Here is a 20,067-nt window from a genome sequence, read left to right on the forward strand (position 1 = left end):
GTCCAGAAAATTCTGTTGGATTTAAGTTTTGTCTTTAGCCACATGTCACCAAGAGCAAATGTGCTATTTATATTGAGAAAAATGTCAGGGTTGTGCTAAAAAATATATTGAACTCAGGCTCGTGATAGTGCTCATTACTATAAATTATGTTTAGGTTTTTTTCAAGGTGGACACAAATAATATATTTTAATGAAAAAAACAATAACCATAATCTCCAAATCAAAAAACATGTACTGCGTGGCATTATTTTCCATTTCTGAAAAATGGAGGACAGCTGGTTCTCACATCCCCTTCTGCATTCAATCTATTGCAAATCTTGGGTTTTTTTTAAAAAATTAACAATTGTATATATTAAAGGAGTACAACATGATGTTTTGATAACCGTATACATAGTGCAATGATTACTATAGTCAAGCTAATTAACACATCCATCTCCTAACACATTTACTTCTTTCTTTCTTTTTTTTTTTTTTGTGGCAAGAACACCTGAAATCTATTCTCTTAGCAAATTTCCAGTATACAATATGATATTATTAACTACAGTCATCATGCTGTATATTAAATCTCAAGCTACTATAGAAAATGGATACTAACGCATGAGATGTATCAATGGACAGAATTCAACAGCATCAGTAGGACAATTAAAGTCAGTGAACTCTGAAAACAAATTGTTATGAAGCCGTGTTCATACAAGCATGTCTGAATAATTGGAGTTCAAGCATTTATTTTATCTACTCTGTTCAGGGTAAACTGAATTAAGAAAAGATAATGGGCTTACTTTTAAAACCTGTCTCACTAGTGCCTTACTGACACAGCTGAAATCCTCCAAAATCAGCCCCTTTCGTTTGCAAAGTGAATTCTTTCAGCTAGAAAATACTAATGATTTTTCTTCTGCAAATTTTGTAACATTTTAAACGGACTTGTTTGAGGAAGATGCGTAAGAAAGATATCTAAGTTACAAAGTAGTAGAGTTTACCCTGCTGTCACGCTTGCTCTCTGGCAAGCAAATGTGGACCTGAACTCCTATCCAAAGGCTCACTGCCACAGGGTGTTTCTATAGATATGTGACTTCACCACAAAGCAGAAGTATGGTTTTCTGGAGATAAGGATGAAAATCCACTCATTGAAAGCAACTGTCTATGCTTTAAAATGTTAGAAATAAAATGCTCTAAAACAGAGAATATCCTCACAGAGATGCCTTAGTATGGGGATGTCCAGCAGAGTCTTCAAAACACACACACACACACACACACACACACACACACACACACATTAAAAAATGGAGAGCTTTCCAAAAAAAATCAAAAGGCTCGTGGAGAATTGTCCTGACAGAATTCAGCTCTTGCAAGTCAGTCAGGGGCTAAATAACACTTACAATGCAGAAAGTTAGAATCCTCCCCTAAAGCATTTTCCCTAACCATTGTTTAGGATTTTCTTATAGGATACTGTGATATTTTTGTCTTTAACATTTCAGCCAGACTTTATATTTATTCATTCATTCAACCATCAAGTGCCTACTGGATGTCAGCATTGGGGAGGCAAAATGAATATGCTATGCTCCCTGAACTTCTTGATTCTGATGGGAAGGAACAAGTTTATGGAGAATCTCAATGATGTTCAATAAATATAGGGTGATGTCAGGAAAAACACTCACCTCCATTTGGGGGAGCTTCATCATAAGGAACAAATAGAAGGGTGGTCCAGGCAATGGCAATGGAATTTAAGAAGGCATGGGGACAGGAAGAAAGGCACTTTTTGGTCGTGGCAAAACCACTCAATATGAGTAGGTGGGAGTAGAGAGATAGGTAGAGGCCAGATGATGAATGGAGAAGAACTCTTTAATAGATGCTAAACAGAAATGAAATGATCAGAATTACAGTTAAGGATAACACTCTGAGGTAGTAGGACATAATTTTCCTAAAACAATTGGATGTTTAATTGACCGAAGTAAGTTGTAAGAAAAGTTACATCCTTGTCCACAGAAGAGGCATTGACTTTCAAATGAATGACCAGGTCTTTTTCTCAGCAGTTGCTGCCCTGGAATAGAGAACCACCAACTGAGGGAAGATGAAGGAGAAGGTATTCCTCTCAGGAACCATACTGGCATTGCTGGTGACCATCGTCAATTTTCAATCAAATGCATGTCACGTGGGGTACTTCAGCTCTGCTGACAATAATCAGTGCAGATCCAAAGAAAGAGCAGTAGAAGGTAAGACCTATCTACACTGTCATGGAGATTATTAAGTAACTGACTGAGAAAGCAATTTAATTCAACTGTTTATATTCCTTCATCTTCTTCAAATTGTGCCTGCATCAAATGTCAATTTATGCTATAATTATTCTGCTATCCAGCAATCTTCTTTCAATATAATCTTGTTTTCCAAGTAAAATGTTTTTGTTATTATTTCTAAATACATTTTAGTTATTTAATTTCTTGAAGTGGGAGCACATTCACAGGGTTCAAGCATCAAAAAGTATAAGAAATACAGCAGCATCTCCTTTCCACTCCTGTTTTCTGTCTGCCAAGTTCCTATGCCAAAACAAGTAACCAACACTATTAGTTTCTCACTTAATTCCCAGGATTTTAAAATATATATTCAAGTCAGTACAAGTACAGATTACTTTCTCTTCTTTTTTTTTCCACCTTGAGCGTACACTACTTTGGCACCTTTCTCTCTCTATCTAAAAATAAATCTTGGAGATTGTATTAGTCTGCTCTGGCTGCCATAACAAAATCCCATAGACTGGATGGATTAAACAACAGAAATTAATTTTTTTCACAGTTCTGGAGGCTGGAAATCTGAGATCAGGGTGCCAGCATGTTCATATTCTGGTAAGAGCTCTCCTCCTGGCTTGCAGACAGCCACCTTCTCACTGTGTTCTCACTTGGCAGAGAGAGACAGCAAGCTTGCCAGTGTCTCTTATTATAAGAACAATAATCCCATCATGAGAGCATCATCTTCATGACCTCATCTAACCCAAATTACCTCCCAAAGGCCGTATTTACAAATACCATCACATTGGGAATTAGAGCTTCAACATGTGAATTTGGGGTGAGGATCAGAAACATTCTGTTCGTAACAGAGATCTTTCCATATAAACACTAAGGAGCGTTTCTTTCTTTTTTTTTTTTTAGAGCTGCACAGTGTACTACTGTTACATCATACATCTTTAATGTTGAAACTGGGAAAACTGAAGCTGTGCTTTATTCCCTGTCAACGGGATCTGCAGCAATAAAGTAAGAGGACACAAGTCTTAGAGAATCAAAGGTGATATTTCTGATAAGGTTACACATAAGCTATAATTATATTATATTCTGATGATTGCTGGAAATGTATCAACACTCACATATATTTAGTGTACGTTCATTAGCCAATCATTAGGTCCCCAAAAGTTCAGCTTTCTATAAGTGAAATAAGTCAGATGGAGAAAGACAAATACCACATGATCTCACTTATATGTGGAATCTAAAGAATAGAATAAATGAACAGGCTAATCAGAAACAGTCTCAGAGATATAGAGAAAAAAACTGAGGGTTGCTGGATGGGAGGAGGGCGGGGATGGGGGAGAAGATGAGGGGATTAGAAAGCACAATCGGTAACCACGAAATTGCCACGGGAATACAAAGGACAGTTTGGGGAGTGTAATCAGTAATATTGTAAAGATTGTGTAGGGTATCCGATGGACACTTGTCTTATTGGGGAGACCACTTCATGGATGGTGTAGGTGCCTAACCACTGCGGTGAACACCTGAAGCTGAAGCTGAATAGTGATGGGTGTCGACTGTGATTTTTTATATATATATATTCGCAGGTTGTGGAGTGCAGTGCAAGGAATGGGGTCAGTGGAAATGTGGCAGCTGTGTGTGATGTCAGAGGGGTGGTAGATTGGGGAGGAGGGTTATCACTTTGTGAGGGGTATAAATGTCTAACTAGTACATTGTTTTGTATACCTGAAACTAATAATAATAATTTTTTAAAATTCAGCTTTCTAAATTAAATATGCTTGCCCTAATATGAAGACACTGACTGTATTTAAAGATGTAAATTACATTAATAAAACATATGGCTATGAAATGTACTTTTTATGCCATTGCTTATTAACAATGGTCATTTTATATCTGACTGTTATTTACTAGACATGTTATACAGGCCATTCTAAACACATTAGTGTATATTTAACTCCTGAGAAGAGTATTTGAATACAAGAATATTTAGTGATCTCTATGAAGAAAGTTCAAATGTTATTTAGCCCAGAAAAGGAAAAAAACCAAGGATAAGGAAGAGAAAAAAAAGTGTAGCCATAAAATATTTCTAGACAACCTCACTGACAGTAAAATAATAGACTGTACTATCCCAGCAGCCTGAACTATTCCTGCTTGAAGGAAGAGAAGGCAGAGGGGAGAGACAGAGAGAAGGTGAATACAACGTTGTGTCCTTGCAATATGGCTGAAATTCGATTCAGGGATAAGAGAGAGAGGAATCAAATGGAACCAAAGTGTCAAGCCTAGGTGACCGGGTAGAAAAGTAACACTGTTGGCTGAGATAGGGTGGAGGATATTTAGGACAGGGTAAGAGTTGATTTTTATATACACTATGTTTGGAGGCTAATGAGACATGTAGGTTAAAATTATCAGCAGGCATTTAACAGGTTGAAGGGAAGAGAGAGATCTGGGAATTGTTTCAAGAAGTACTTATGAGAACAAGAATGAGGGGGCAGTGGAAGAAGAAGCAAGGATGGAATGATGGACATCACTTACATTCAAAGGGAGAAGGAAAAACATGAGCATGAAAGGAGAGAGAAGAGTGATCAGAGAGAGAGAAGGTGAACCAAGGTAGGGAGTTTATAGAAACCAAAAGAGGAGGGTATAGTCAATTGTATCACACGCTGGAAGAAAGATAAACAAAGATATGGACCCCCAAAACAGTTCATTAGGTGACAGAGTTCAGATTTTAAGACATTAAGTAATGAGTTGAATAGTGAGAAAGTAAAAATCAAGATTCTAGTCTTTTGGCTCTTCAACAATGCTATCCCAGATTTATATTCCACTTTAGAGCAACAGAGTACTTCCATATACGTTATCTCTTTTGATGATATCTCAAGGGAATCGTCTTGTAGGTAGATAAGTGGAGAAAGATGCAGTGGAGAGGGATAATTGAAGATGCAAATGGAAGATGAAGAAATGGATAAAGTTAATTTCCTAAGGAAATGAAAGAGGGAAGAATTTAGTGCTGGAAAAACGCAGGAGTCTCTCTAATTTTGAGTTAGATAAAAGAAAATGTGAGTTGGTAAAAAGACATAAACATTTTAAGGTAAAAATAGTTTAGAAAGATTTACAACTAAAGACTTTGAACGTAATCAAGGTAACCTTGAATTGAAGGCCCAACTAGCAGGAGAAATGTGAAATCAGTGGGGAAATGATGTTGGCATAAACAGTCAAAATACTGACTCTTCACCCAGTCACAAACTCTCCAGATCTCTAATACAATAGTTCTCCCACTAATGTAATGGTGAGTGGATGTTGAAGTACTGGAGCCAAGAGCAAACAGTTTGAAGTCTTAAATAACCCCAGCAGACTTTAAGAGAAGTTCATTTACTATACAATTCAATTTATAAGTTGCTATGAGCTCCCATTTCCAGCCTACTCCAGAGGAAGGAAAAACATTAAGCCAGTTGTTAGAATAATGCATTCCCACAGGACAAGAGATCCTGCAGTTTTTGAAACAATAGATATGTCGGTCTGTGGTCCAGCCTCCAATCACCTTCTTTAGAGAGTTCTGCTTCTTCTGGGACAGTACCCAGGTGTTTATAATTTTCTCCATTAAAAGGTATGCGTATTAAGAAATAAATTTCAGTTTTACTTTATGAGCTAACATATTGGGAGATAAAGTATGATAGGCTTCCCTTTTGGGCTGAAAATTCCATGTGACATGTCCTCTTGGGCCTTGTGGTACCTTAGGCAGACATCCTGAGATTCTAGTAGCTTGGCTCTTTAAAACAATGCTATCATTGAAATACTAATTTCATCATTACATCTCATACAAGATAAAGGTTACTATCTTTGCTTGCTCAATACACCTCCCTCCATGAAACAAACAAACAGACATTCTAATGCCAAGGGTAGTCTTGACAATGTGGCTTGATCACGACAATTCCTGGCTTGGTGATTGTTTTGGGGAGAAGTATGTGATTTAAGCTGATCCAATACAAGTAACTCTTGGAATCATTTTCAGGCTAGAGCCAAAGAGGATGAAATCCTCTTGCTTTGCTAGTAGAATTGCTTCTAGGATGAGAAGAGAGATCAAGGTTGCTAGGAGCCTTGTTCCCCATGGCATGGAGAAAGCCATCTGCAAAGAGAACCAGAAGCAATAGTCAGAAACAGAGATTGTGAGCCCTAAAAACGTTCCTGCCACTGTACTCAGACATCCTCAGGGCCAGTTCCCTAAATCCTGTGTTTGGGTTACAGCAGCCAATAAATTTTCCTTTTTGTGTGTGCAAGCTGGGGTTCCGTCATTTGCAACCCTAAATGGCCCACAATACCTTATACTTATAAGGTGCTCAATAAATATATATTGATTATCTGGTTGTTTCTATGTCAGTGCTTTTTCTGTACCTTTTGCTTCTGCACTTTCTTTGTATCCTACTGTCTCATTCTCCTTGATCAAAAGTAAGGCTGCAATTTTCCAGTAGTAACTGGATGCCCTAGCCCCTTGACGCTGTCCAAGGTCACTTAATATGTTTCTGTTTCAGTTTCCTAATTTGAAAAATATGACAAATAATAACAGCATCTACTTATTAGCATCTACTATATTCCAGGTACTGGCCTAATGCTTAACATACATTATTTTATTTCCCACAGCAACTTTGTAACACATGCATAATGATCCCCATTTTATAGATGAGGAAGCTGAGATGCAATGAGGTTAAATGAATACAGCTTGAGGGACAGAGTTCTGATTCATACCCAGGTTTGTCTGAGCCTCTGAGCCTGTGCTCTTTCCAGTGTCCTATGATGCCCTACTTTTCAAAAAGCTTTTGTGTGTGTAATAAGATCATTCAGGTGAAGTTGCTCTAAAAATAGAAAATGATCAAAAATCATTCTCCAATTGACAACCAAAAATACGGAAGTAGGCCCAAATATTAACAAGGAAGATTTAAGTTATGAAGAGTATTCTGACTACCCCAATTATGGCATTAGAAACAGTCACTGAAAAAAAAATAAACGCTGAATCTTATATAAATGAGACATTTTATGAAGACTGAAAGAGCAGCCAAGAGTCTGTTTCATTTCTGAAGCCTCAATAAAACTCAGAAGGACATAAGGTAAGCTTTGCTAAGCTAGGGAGGATCAAACCTCATTTCTCATTTTTCTCATTAGACCGTCAATACCCAGAGATTGCCATGTCCTTTGTGGCCCTGTTGATGAAGTGTGCTTATAAAATACGTACATTTTGACTTACAGATCTGGATGGCAATATCAGAGGTGTTTGAAATGAATGAACATATAATCATGCTGTTTACATATCATTAAAACACACATAAACCCTATTTTTGTATAAGTTTAACTGAAATAAGGATAAAACCAGGTCTACATGTTAAAAACATTTTGTAGTAAAACTCTTATAGTCTTCAAGCTATAATTACTGTTTCAAACAACTTCAAGCAAACCACATTATAAACTGTTTTATGTCCAATTTCTTCATTAAACTGTGAGTGCTTTGGACATAGAAATTACGTCTTACTCATTTTTTGTCTGTAGAATCTGATAGAGGTAAAATTTGGCATAGGTTGCATTGTGATTTTCATGGCTCTTGAGAACTTTAGCCTTCGTGGACCTCTTTCTCCATAAAAAATATTAAAAATTATATTTTATGACTATGTTGATATAAAGATGAATATGTTAATATGATATATTTAAACATTTTTTTGACCTAACATCTCATTTTTTTCTCTTCTAATTAAAAAAAAATTAAAACATCTGCACAGGCTCCTGCGTGTATTGTGAGCTTTAGGTGCCACGCTTGTCTTGCCTATGGATGTCAGTCCTGCTACGTGTTAAACACAATTTTGTTAAATGAATGAAATGAATAAGTGATTTTAAAATGAACATTTATCTGGTGGTGGTGATTCTTAGAGCTTCTATTTTGAAGGAACTTCTAGTTTAAAATAGTTTTCAAAAGTAACCAATTAATAAAACCATCACAAAGTACTAAGATTCATTTCATCTGAAGCCAACTATTGAAATGTCCTACTGTAAACAAAATGAAAACCCAAGAGCAGTGTAGAAGTCTGTCAAAGTGGCAAAATAAATATTTTAAAATAATATCAGAGGTTGCTGTAATTTTGAACAAATATAGCACACCTCTTAAATACTGAAATTTAAATATTTTCTCTTGAAAACTCTGACATTCCAAGAGAGTCCGTTCATAAGGTGGACATGTGAAAAAAAATGTGGGTTTATACTTGGAGCCACAGAGTTATTGACCATAATTTAGTTGAACGTGTGCCCAGAATGCTAGACCTGCTGCCTTTCACAACATTGCTTTCGGAACTCAGCATTTCTCCACTGTTGTTTCCAGAGACATCTTTTTTAAATGGAAAATTGATTGATGAAAACTTAGCCATGGATAAATGCTAATCAATGAAATGCTGTCATTTTATAAGAAATATAATCAATGAAAATGCTGTCAGTTTATAAGAAAGGTTTATTGGCGAACTGTGTTACTTCTTCTAGTAATTCAGTCTAGTGTTTAATTCACAGAATGAAATGCAGAAATCAATTATTCCATCCACAGTATGGTAAAACTTGTTTTCAAAATTATGTTTTGGGAAGCTACCAGACTGTCTTAGCCACCGACTTAAAATGTAGAATGTCATATCTAAGCAGTTTTTCCCACTTCGAAACGTACTGAGCAGAGGAAGCTTTTTTGCCTTGTCTGGACAGGGTTCTGTGCAAATTAATATCTGGATAATAATTCAGGTTCATTTTTCCACAAAGGACATTCTACATATAAAGTAGTACTAATATTTACGGGATGGATAGTTATCAGAACAGCTCTTAAAGGCTACATAATAAAAAGTGCATTAAAGCTGCCTAAATGAATTAACCATAGATACTGAAATGGATTCAGCTAATGGATTCTGCCTCCCCAGAGAGTGCCCTCTTTTAATAATAAAAAAAGCAAAACACATGTTTTCCTCTTCTTTTCCATAACATCCAGCCACCTGACCAAGAGTGGGAGGGGGACTGCCCACACCACTCCTGAGCCAGCAGGAGGGAGAGGTCATCTAGTGATCAGACACTCTTGCTTCTCCTCTCCAAGGGCAAATAGGCTGCCTGCGCAGCTGTCACATCCTGCTGCCCTTCGAAACAGGAAACTGGTCTAGAGTTTCAAACTTATCTCCTGCATTGCATTACCAAACTGGCAGTCTCACCAGATCCTGGTAAAATGTCTATTATACATGAAGGTGGTGAAGGCTTGAGGGCTGGTGAACAGGGAGGGCATTTGTGTTTGGGAGGGGCCATTACCTGGCTCAGCGCTCTGCCATCTACAGAATTGTTCTGGAGATGAAACAAGCACAGAAGATGGCCAAGGTCATTTGGTCTATCTCATGCCAGTGGGCAGAATCACACCCCAGTGCATGGTTGAAACAGTAAAGGGTCTTCTGATGAGACTGTTAGTTATCCAAGGCACATAGTGTAGAGCTTCAAAGATCCAGGCTAAAAAACCACAGTTATTCAGTTGCTTTGCAGTCAGGCAAGCCCCTTGTTGTCCTAGTTTTCCCATTCGATATTCTGCCTTGGTCATCTTACTGCTCATTTAGCAGTTCCAGCAGAGGGCAGGCAGGGGAAAGGAGTCATATACTATAGCACATGATCTAGAGTCTGTTGAATGTATTAAGGGAAATTTTCTGGTTTTCTAAAAGCAACAAAGTTCTCTTTGTCCAAATGTTGTTGTTATCTTTCTTTTTTTTTCTTTTTTCTATCTGTCTATACAAGGTGTTGCTAGTTTTCAGGGTCTCTTGTCTCAAGAAATTTATAGTCTGGTTTGAGAAAATAAAATGAAGACACAGGAAATAGTGAGAAAGCCATGCTCTAAAGCCATCCCAAGCTATCCCAAGTAAAGTCATGGATTTCAAGAGAAGAAAGAGAGATCTCTGTGTGCTGAAATTGGTAATAGCATTTATAGATTGAAAATATACATCGAAGTAAATAATTAGTGCAGAGATGTGGGAGTTAATGTTTGGGCAAATGTAGGTGTTGAAAATTCTCTGAACAGGCTTGAGGGACAGCCTCACAGAGAGAACTCATGGACATCCTGGACAGGTCTCATTGACAGGTCTCAGCACAAGGGCTTTGTGGTGATCAGCCAGAATGAAAAGACTGGGAAAGTCAGGATTGGTTGGCATTCCAGGAGGAAAAATACTCAGTATCTTTCCATATCAATCATTAAGTTCTGTGTGACAATGTCCTGAGAAACTCACTATGGGGAGGTCTTCATCAGATAAACAGGGCTGCAAAATTCATAGCCAAGGAATGTGGGCTGGAGAGGCACTCCCAGCCACAGCTGCTACCTGAACACCCAGGACTGGCTGGGAACCAAGGAGACATGCTGAAACCAGGAGCCTCAGCGACGAATGGTAATGTTACAGCTGCTTAATCCTGAAATGAAAAGTAATTGCTTCTGGCTTAAAGAATAAAGGAAAAACAAGATCAGCCTTGGCTGAATTACTTTTTTTTTTTTTTCTTCCAAAAACAACCATGCTGTAGACCAGGTTCTAAAACCTGCTTGGTATTTGAAAATGTGAGGAAATGGATGTTTTCTGTCAATATAATTTAACTCCATCCAGTAGTATTGGTATATAAGAACACTTGAATGCAAATACATTTTGATGAACATGATTAAATCAAATGTGTTTACTTTTGCTATAAGGGATGACATCTAAAGTGTAACTTACCTGAATATAATTTTAGAAACTCAGTCTTCAAAATAGCTGTTGCTTTTTTTTTTTTTTTTTGTAGCGTTTCGTGCTTAAAGTCTCAGCAGAAGCTACCAGAGCTCTTTTTCTGTACAGATGAAACTGCAACTGGATAAATATGGAAAAGCAGGGAGGGGAAAAGCATTTCAATACTTCTAATATATTTCTATGATGGAATTGTCATCTCTGTAGACAAAAGAAGTCATAAAAATTCATAAAGGAACAGCTGCGAGTTTAAATCATTGTTACAAGGATCGAAAGATGACTTTAAGACACTACTAAATAATATTTTCATTTTTACCTATTTACCTCTCAAGTGGCTACAAATGGCAAATGTCAAGAGATGTTCTGATTATAGTGTCTTCATACCCTTGAGAATAAGGGAGGAATGACCAAGAGTAAAAACAGCAAGAATGCGAAAAAACAGATCTTGCCTTTCAAGTTCCAGTTTATAAATTACATGTATTAATTTCAAATATTTGTAGCAGAATCATAATGATGGACAGAAAACTAGTTAAATATATATTGTCTCCTAGAGCCATGTACCAGTTTCACGTGGTTTAACCTACTATCATAAGCCCTCACAGAACTATCATCAACCAATAATAACCAATAAGGAATACATCCATTTTGTCTTCCTGCCATCATTCTGTACAAACATTAATATTATAAAACTAATATGACACATGGTATCTTCTTACAGGTACTAACACTGAGGACAGTCCTCATGGAAGATCCAAGGCTATTTATAAACATTATTCATTGCTTGTTTCTGCTTCATTAATTCAAAACAGACAAAAATAGTCCTTATACCAGAAGCTTTTGGATACTACCAGTTTTTTTGGATTGAACCTAATAGAACAGCATAATGATACTGACAACTGTGCCTGCTTTTCTGTGAGCTCAGGCCAGTGGACAGCTGGAAGGCCAACCGCAGACCCAATAAGTTAACGCATAGTAATTACAAACACACAGCTTTTTAAAAATGAAAGGTGTCATACAGCCCATGAGGTAGAGAAATAGCCATGAACAACATAAGAATGCAAAGAATGTCCACAGCTGATGAACCCTCTCTACTAGTATATGACACACAGCCAGTTGATCCTGAAGCCCACAGTATTTCCAAAGATGAAGAACTATGGTACATAGTAACACTTCAAATATTTCTTAAAAAGCGATTCTTTTCACACCAATATTCTATCATTTTATGCCAAGAAAGAGTACTGAGTTTTGAAATGGCCCCAATTTTCTTTTTTCACACTGTGCATGATTTAGATGTTAGTGAGGTTTCCATTCCCATTATTGAGAAGCCTTAGACAAGCTTTCTATTCTTACAAAATATGAGAATGTACCAAGGAAATACAGATTTAAAGTATAATGTAAACATATATTTTAATGGAGATACACAGTGATTGCAAATATTTAGATGATTAGGAAGTGTATAATATGTTGTTGAATGCAATTTTAACCCAAATATGACACTTGCAGATTTAAGACAAGCTCAGTTTTCTATGTAAAAACCAACAAAACACACAAAAAAATATGATTACAAAAACTCAATCTCTCATGTCAAATATTATTTTTTTTAAATCGTCAATGACCCATTTTATGCAAACTCTGGTATTCCCATACCAGATGACTTTGAGAGAAAGCAAAGGCCTTTCTTTGCCCAGAGATTTCCAGTAAAACTCATTCTTTAGTACTTGCATTTTGTTTTTTGGAGCAAGAACTGGAATTATTGACAATTCAAGTATAATTATCAGCATCTCCCTAGGTGAACTAACTCCCAAGTGCCTTACAACTTGCTTTCTAAGAAGAAATATATCTCTTCAAAGTATACTTCATAAAATAGTGAAGCTTAATGAGATTTTAAAATACAGACTTAAAGGGCTTTTCCCTCCTCTCTAAGCATCCTGCTTTCCTCTTTTTCTAGTATGAATTTTGAAGAGATTCTGAGGAGTAGCCATTGGGACAGCAATGGTGATTTCACTGAAGGATTGCTTCATCCAATCCAACAGATAGGGGTTGTAAAGGACTTCACATATTATATTAACAAATACAGAAAGCACATCATAGTCAAATTTCTGAAAACCAAGGATCAAAGAGAAAAATCTAATAGCAGCCAGAGAAAAAGAGACTCTTTCTGCACAAGACTTAGCGGAATAATATTACTGACTTTTCAACAAGCCAGAAGACAATGGAGTAACATCTTTAAAATGCTGAAAGAAACACAACCTTTAACCTAGAATTAGAAACCTAGTGAAAAGATCCTTCAAAAATGAAGGAAAGGGGAGGGAAGGAGGGAGGGAGGGGGAGAGGGAGAGGGAGAGGGAGAGGGAGAGGGAGAGGGAGGGGGAGAGGGAGAAACAGAGAGAGAGAGATTGCTAAATAAGCAAAAGCTGAGATAATTTGTCAACAATAGACATGTACTATAAAAAATGTTGAAGTAATCCTTCAGGCTGAAGGAAATGATACCAGATGGAAACTCAGACGAATGAAAAGTGATCTTGAAAAATGAAGAGTGCTGGAAATGGTAAATATCTGGGTAAATAGAAGTTACTTTTTTCCTTCCTTACTGAATGAGTAAAACACTTTAATTGTAGAGCTAAGTTTTTGGTACACATTAATGCTTAATATCCTCTCTCATTGGTAAGCATTTAAATGTTTCCTTTTATCACTGCTAAACACCTTAAAAGGGTTATCTACCCACTGGTTCTCAAATTTAACGTGTATATGAATCACCTGATGATCTTGTTAAATTCAACTACAATAATAAATTCACTGTGTTACTGGTAAAAGATAGACAAATAGATCAATGGAATAGACTATAAATATGTCCTTTTAATCCCTCTTTACTTCTAACCTTTCGTATCTTTATGCTTATATTTTATATTTAAAGCATCTGTCTTATAAACTGTATAGAATTGGTTCTTGTTTTTTTGTTTGGTTTTATAATCTCTGCATTGTAATTGGAGTGTTTAGTCCAATTACAGTTAATATACTTATTGATGTTGAATTTACACCTACCATCTTGCTATTTGTTTTCTCCCATCTATTTGCTTTATCCCACATGATTTCTGTTACTTTGTTTCTCCTTTCCTTCCTTCTTTTGGATTTGTTGAGAATTTTTAAGTATTCCATTTTATCTCCTCTACTGGCTTAAAAGCTATACCTTTTTATTTTATTTTTAATGGCTGATTTAAAGATTGCAATGTGCATCCTTAACTTAGCAGAATCTACTATGATTTCATAATATATCACTACATGTATGGTATAAAAAACTTACAAAAGTATGTTTCCTGTTCCCCAACTTGCCTTTTGCACTATTGTTTCACACATCATATTTCTACAAATGTGAAAAACGCCACAATAAGTTGTTACTATTTTTGCCTTAGTTAACTGTCTCTTAAAGAAATTAAATAAAGTCAATATTGGAGCAATCCTGAAAAACTTACTAACTTTACTTTCTGCTTGCTTTAAAAAAAAAAATCCTTTAAATGCATTTATAAGAGCTGTTATAAAGCCCTTGCTTGCTAATTCCAACATCTCTGTCATCTCTGGGTGTGTGTAATTTTTAAAAATGATACTGAAAGATAAAAAACCCAAGTGACAACAAAACCAGTAGTTCTGGCTGAGATCACACATACTTAACCACTGAAATTCCAGGTCCCTGAGTCCCTTCCTGTCACTGGGGAGAGTTTGAGGGGTCAAATGTTCTCCTCTCTGCCACTGGCATGTCACTGCAATCACTGCCTCCTTCCCAATCCCCCCTGACTTGAGCATGGTGGGGGGCTCCTGCACATGTCAGTACCTCCGTGAGGTGTTGTTCTTATGGTCCAACCATAGCTACATTGCTACCACCACCACCACTTCCATCCTTTCTGCAGTGCTGCAGCCACTGGCCTAGAGCTACTCCAGGCCAGGTAGCTTCTCGCCACAGGCCAGGCCAGTATTAAAGAGCCTTCTCTTGATGCTTCTCCTCTGGGTGCTCCAAATGATGACCCTGCCTCTCCTGCTTCCTACTGCCTCGCTCTACAGAGTTGCGGGAAATCCCCGGATGAGCCCTGCTGCCAGAACACTCAGCGCCTCTCATTTGGCCTTGTCTCCTGGGGTCAGGTCAGCTTCTTCTCCAGCCACATTTTCTCATTGTCCACAGCTCCTGGTCAGAGGATTTATTTCCCCCTGGTGGTAGCTCTCATCAAGCAAGGACTCGTTAAATTGCTAAGTGTTTGTTAATAACTTGTTATGTGTACAGAATCCTAATAATTATCAAGAAATAAGTAAAAAGAACTGAAGAAACACCGAGACTAATAATTTGAAACCAAATATGTTTGATAAAAGAGTCCCCTGCTTTTAAAAAGTTGAAATCTACTGGACAATACAGGTGTCCTTTAATCTATTGGTAAAGTTCATTCACCAATGTGACAATTATGTACCGAGCAAATGAAATGTGCCAGGTTCTGTCCCATACGCTAGGAATACAAAATAGATAGATGCCTGCTCTTATGCAGCTCCCAGTAAACAAACTAATATCAGTTCCTGATGAGTGCAAATCAGACAATGATAAATGATCAAAAGAAAATAAAGTAGAACAATGGAATAGAAACGAAAGGGAGAAAAACATTGGATGAGGAGGTGAAAAAAAGGTCTCTGAGAAGATGACACCGGGGCCTAATGACATGACAATCTAGGAAAAAAAAAGTCTAGGCAGGAAGAACAGCAAAGTTATGAGAACGTAATGATTTAAGAAGTGAATGACAAGGCATGATGTCAGACAGACAGACCAGCCCAGACCATCAGCTTATAAAACTATGGTAAGGAGTTTGGATTTTATTCTAAATACAGTGGCAAGTATTGGAAGATTTCTAATTGCAATGACATTCTGTGATTACACTGTTAAAAGATGTGTGTGTGCGTGTGTGTATGTGTGTGTTTTAAAAGTTGTAGAAATCATGAGTATTTACACCTAAAAGTACGCATCCCCTAAAAGTAAGAATTTTCTTCTGTATCACCACAATGTCATTATCACATCTAAGAAAACTAGTATTAGGTTGTCAATATGATATATCATTTGATATATACTTCATATTCAAATTTTCTCCAATTGTCTCCAAAATGTTTTTGAGCTGTTTTTATCAAGCCGAGAGTCAATCAAGTTCATATATTGTATTTGGTTGTTATGTCTCTTTAGTCTCTTTTAATTTAGAACAATCTACCCTACTCTTTTCCTGCCACTGATAATAACTTTTGGAAGAATCCAAAAAAGTTGTCCTATAGATATTTCACATTTGAGATTCCACTGTAGGTTTCCTTATAATTTGATTGTTCTTTGATTCCCTGAAATTTCTATATTTTTGAAGTTAGTCTAAAGGCTTAATTAAATTCAGGTTAAACATTTTTGGCAAGACTGGTTCATAAACAATTCTGTGAGTTTTATATGCATCACATCAGAAGGAACATAATGCAAGAACCTCATACTATCGGTGCTAAAGTCAATCACTTGGTTGAAGCGGTGACTGTCAGATTTCTCCTTGGTACCCTTTGCAACGAGTAAGTAAACTGTGTTGTGATGCTTGGTCACTGTGTGAATATCCTGTTCTGCAACAATCGTTCACCATTGATGATCCTTGACTGAATCAATTATTTCATGGGGTTGCAAAGTAGCAGCGTTCAAATATTACCACTCCTTCTTTGGCATTCTTTTTGTTTTCCCTCATCAATTAGGATGATATACTATTCCTCCTAGAAAGGCAAGGCAAATGTTCAGTTATTTTCCTTTTACTACCAATTTCAGAATACAGATTTATTAAATAGTCACCCCCAATTATGCAAATGAGTTTTTTCTTCCTCCTCTCAATTTTTGGAGGATCACTATGAACTCATGGATTTTTATGTATTCAGTGTTTTACAATCAATTACAGTCATCTTCAAATTGTCCAAAATTTGTTTAATGGGAGCCTTTTCCAACTAGCTCCCGGGTACTTTTAATATGTCCCCATAAATCACTGAGTACTTCCTTCGTTTTTGGCACAACAAGATATCTTAAAGTCACCTTGTAGTTTTCCTGCTCAACAACTAGAATCAGCTATTTTCTTTAAAGATCATTGTTATTTTTAGTAGATAAAGGTGACTAGAAAGCAAAATCTAGTTTCAAGGTGTACTTATTGCTAGAGGTATATTATTACTTCTATGTTCTTTCAGTGGATAAAACTAGAATAGATAGATGATAGATATAGATAGATAGATAGATAGATAGATAGATAGATAGATAGATAGATAAACACACATGTATATATTTTTAACTCATGAGTCCATGTCAATATTTCTAATTCAAATTTAGTATTATAGTTTAATATTATAAGTCTTTTCTCATTAGATGTTTTAAAGGAAGAATGAACAGAAGTGGGCAATGAATTGGATGTGTGAGGCAAGGAAAAGAAAAGACTGTCAAGGAAAAGAATGACTCTCTAAGTTCGTGGCTTGAGAACCTGAGCCTGGATGATGCTGCTCCTGCTGCCATTTTATCAAGATGGGAAGTAAAAACAAAGTCGAAAAATTCATGCGGTAGGATAGGGGATGAGAAATCGATTATATATATAGTTCAGTGTTTTATTTCATTAGTTATAAAAGTAATCTATTTAATAACTGACATACATAGGTGAGACAGTGACAAGACAAGGATTTTTATATAGATGTAGAAAGGTAAGCAATATTCTAGTACCAGTCAAGATTCACCTAATATTGGGTACCCTTTAAATATTGTAAACGTCTGTGAAATCACTTTACCCCAATACATGGATAAAGCTTGTTACCTGAGCATGACTTATTTGGACAAGAAAATCTAGGTCAAGTGAAGGAGGGAAGAACAATAAATGAAGGTGAAGATATTTTGGGAAGTAAAGGAGAAACCTTAAAATAATCCTGGATTTAAAGCATGGTATATTAGTTTGCTAGGGCTGCCATAACAAAATACCACAGATTGTGTGGCTTAAACAACAGAAATTTATTTCCCCACAGTTCTGGAGGCTAGTAGTCCAAGATCAAGGTGTTAACAGGTTTATTTTCTTCTAAGGCCTCTCTCCTTGGCTTGCTGATGGCCACCTTCTCCCTATGTCCTCACACGGCTGTTCCTCCCTCTGTTTTTCTGTGTCCTAATCTTCTCTTTTTATAAGGACATCAGTCATACTGGATTTGGGTCCACCAATATGACCTTGTTTTACCTTAATTACCTCTTTAAAGACCCTATCTCCAAATAGAGTCACATTCTGAGGGCCTAGGCGTTAGGACTTCATCACGTGAATTTTGGGAGGACACAATTCAGCCCATAACTTACGGGATTTGAAAAAAGCTATGTGAGAGAATGAAGATACATGCTTGAGAAAGTTAACAAGTCTTCTTGATGTCTGGGTTTCATTTACGACTGGGCAAAGACAGTTCGGCAGCACTATTACTCCACAATGCCTTGAGGACGTTCGAGATGATGATTACAACATGAGCCACACATTGCTGCACATTTCTCTGGTCATCGATGAATATACACAGAGAAAATTGGAGACAGAACAATGTATCCACTCCGTTTCCACCAAGATTTTCTAGGCTTTGAACTTGAGTCATTACGCTTGGCTTGTTTTCTGCCAGGCGGTTGGCATTTTAATCATTGCTTTTTCCTTTTTCTTTCAAGACAAGCAGCCCTGTGCCAACTGACTCATCCGATACCAGCCTTAACTGTCACAAATGATACGGGAGTGGCAGGTTTCATCTATCTTAGTATAGGAAAAATTAAAGAAGAGGAAATCAAGTTTTTTTAAGGATGCTAGTTTGTACTTTTACAAATGGGAGAAATGAAAGCTAAGGGAGGGGCTGGTGAACCGACTTGCCCGAGGACTTGGGGACTTGCTCAACTGGTTAAGGACAGCTAGGACTCCCTCTTTTGACTGCTATCCCAATGTTCTTTCTACTTCACTACAACTAAGTAGCTGTGTGTTTATTTATTTTTTCTATTTAAAAACATTCTTGGAAGTATTGCTTATGAATGATTTGAAATGTCAAAGAACATTCTGGTGTAGTGATTAAGAGTACAGACTAGTCAAGCAAGCCTCTGTTTGAATCTCAGTTTTATCATTTACTACTATATAGTCTGGGAACACGTTGTCTAACTTCTTAAAGCCTTGATTTCCTCAGCATGGAATGGGGATTATAATAGCACCTACCTCACAGCACGACACTGAGGACTCCAAGTTAAAGTACTTTTTGAAAAATACATAGTGTCAGGCACATTGTTTAAGTGTTAAATAAATAGGAGATGTTATTATTCATTATAATACCATAAAATGTATCAAAATTCAAATTTTCCATTCTGATTTCCTGGGTAAAATGAAGCAAAAATAAAGAAATCATTAAACGAACAAATACACACCATTGGTTAGACATCAATCTTTTTCACAGATAAGAGGATGTTTATTACAATGTCCCAGCTTCTAGCAGTTGAGCACAAGGCAGAAAACAAGTGTAACAATGGAATCAACAGTTTTTAACAACTCTAAAGATGAAAAATCACAGTCTAAGGAGAAAACCAAAATCTCCGAGGCTGTGGAGTAAGAGGAAAGGAAGTTCTGAAACAGAAGAGCGAGCCTGGGAGAAAAGGCAGGATACCATCAAATCTACAAGCTCAACAAAAGCATTGGTGCATTCCAGAAGTGAAAGACCACTTTCTAGATAAAAGAATGGAGTTTAGATACCCAAAGAAAGTAAAAGTTATTTCCAGCAAGAAAGACTCCCTGTCTTTCAGAATCTGGGATCTTGTAATGTGAAGAGGTTTGTTCTGATGTAGAGTCACATGAGGAATTGGTCATTATATCCTGACGGGGCCTGCTTTGGTGACTCCCATAGAACACCCATTAGTCTCAGAGCCCATGCACTTGAGCTGGTTGCTATGTAAATTTTCTTTAATCAGTGACTTCTTTTAAGAGTTGGGTTCCAGGGCCCTGCTGGAAAACCTATCATTCAAAATTAATGAAATGCTATTAGTATTTTAAAGTATCTAATTGTGCACATGGGAAAATTTGGCTTAAGTTAAAGTAATAGAGC

At 36.8% G+C, this 20,067-nt stretch overlaps 1 long non-coding RNA gene across 3 annotated transcripts in view; it reads right to left on the reverse strand.

Moving 5' to 3' along the window:
• Positions 1-20,067, reverse strand: part of LOC117026466 (uncharacterized) — an 86,720-nt gene that overhangs the window by 6,660 nt on the left and 59,993 nt on the right. The window contains exons 2-3 of one of the 3 annotated variants that reach the window (XR_004423778.1): positions 10,960-11,088; positions 5,578-6,347 (exon numbers count right to left, since the gene is read on the reverse strand). The exons of the other annotated variants lie outside the window; for them this stretch is intronic. This is a non-coding gene — a long non-coding RNA (uncharacterized LOC117026466). Of the gene's footprint in view, positions 1-5,577; positions 6,348-10,959; positions 11,089-20,067 lie in introns of those variants that run through there. 3 annotated transcript variants of the gene reach the window in all.

This window comes from Rhinolophus ferrumequinum, chromosome 9 (genome assembly GCF_004115265.2).
Source record: "Rhinolophus ferrumequinum isolate MPI-CBG mRhiFer1 chromosome 9, mRhiFer1_v1.p, whole genome shotgun sequence".
Classification (NCBI taxonomy): Eukaryota; Metazoa; Chordata; class Mammalia; order Chiroptera; family Rhinolophidae; genus Rhinolophus; species Rhinolophus ferrumequinum.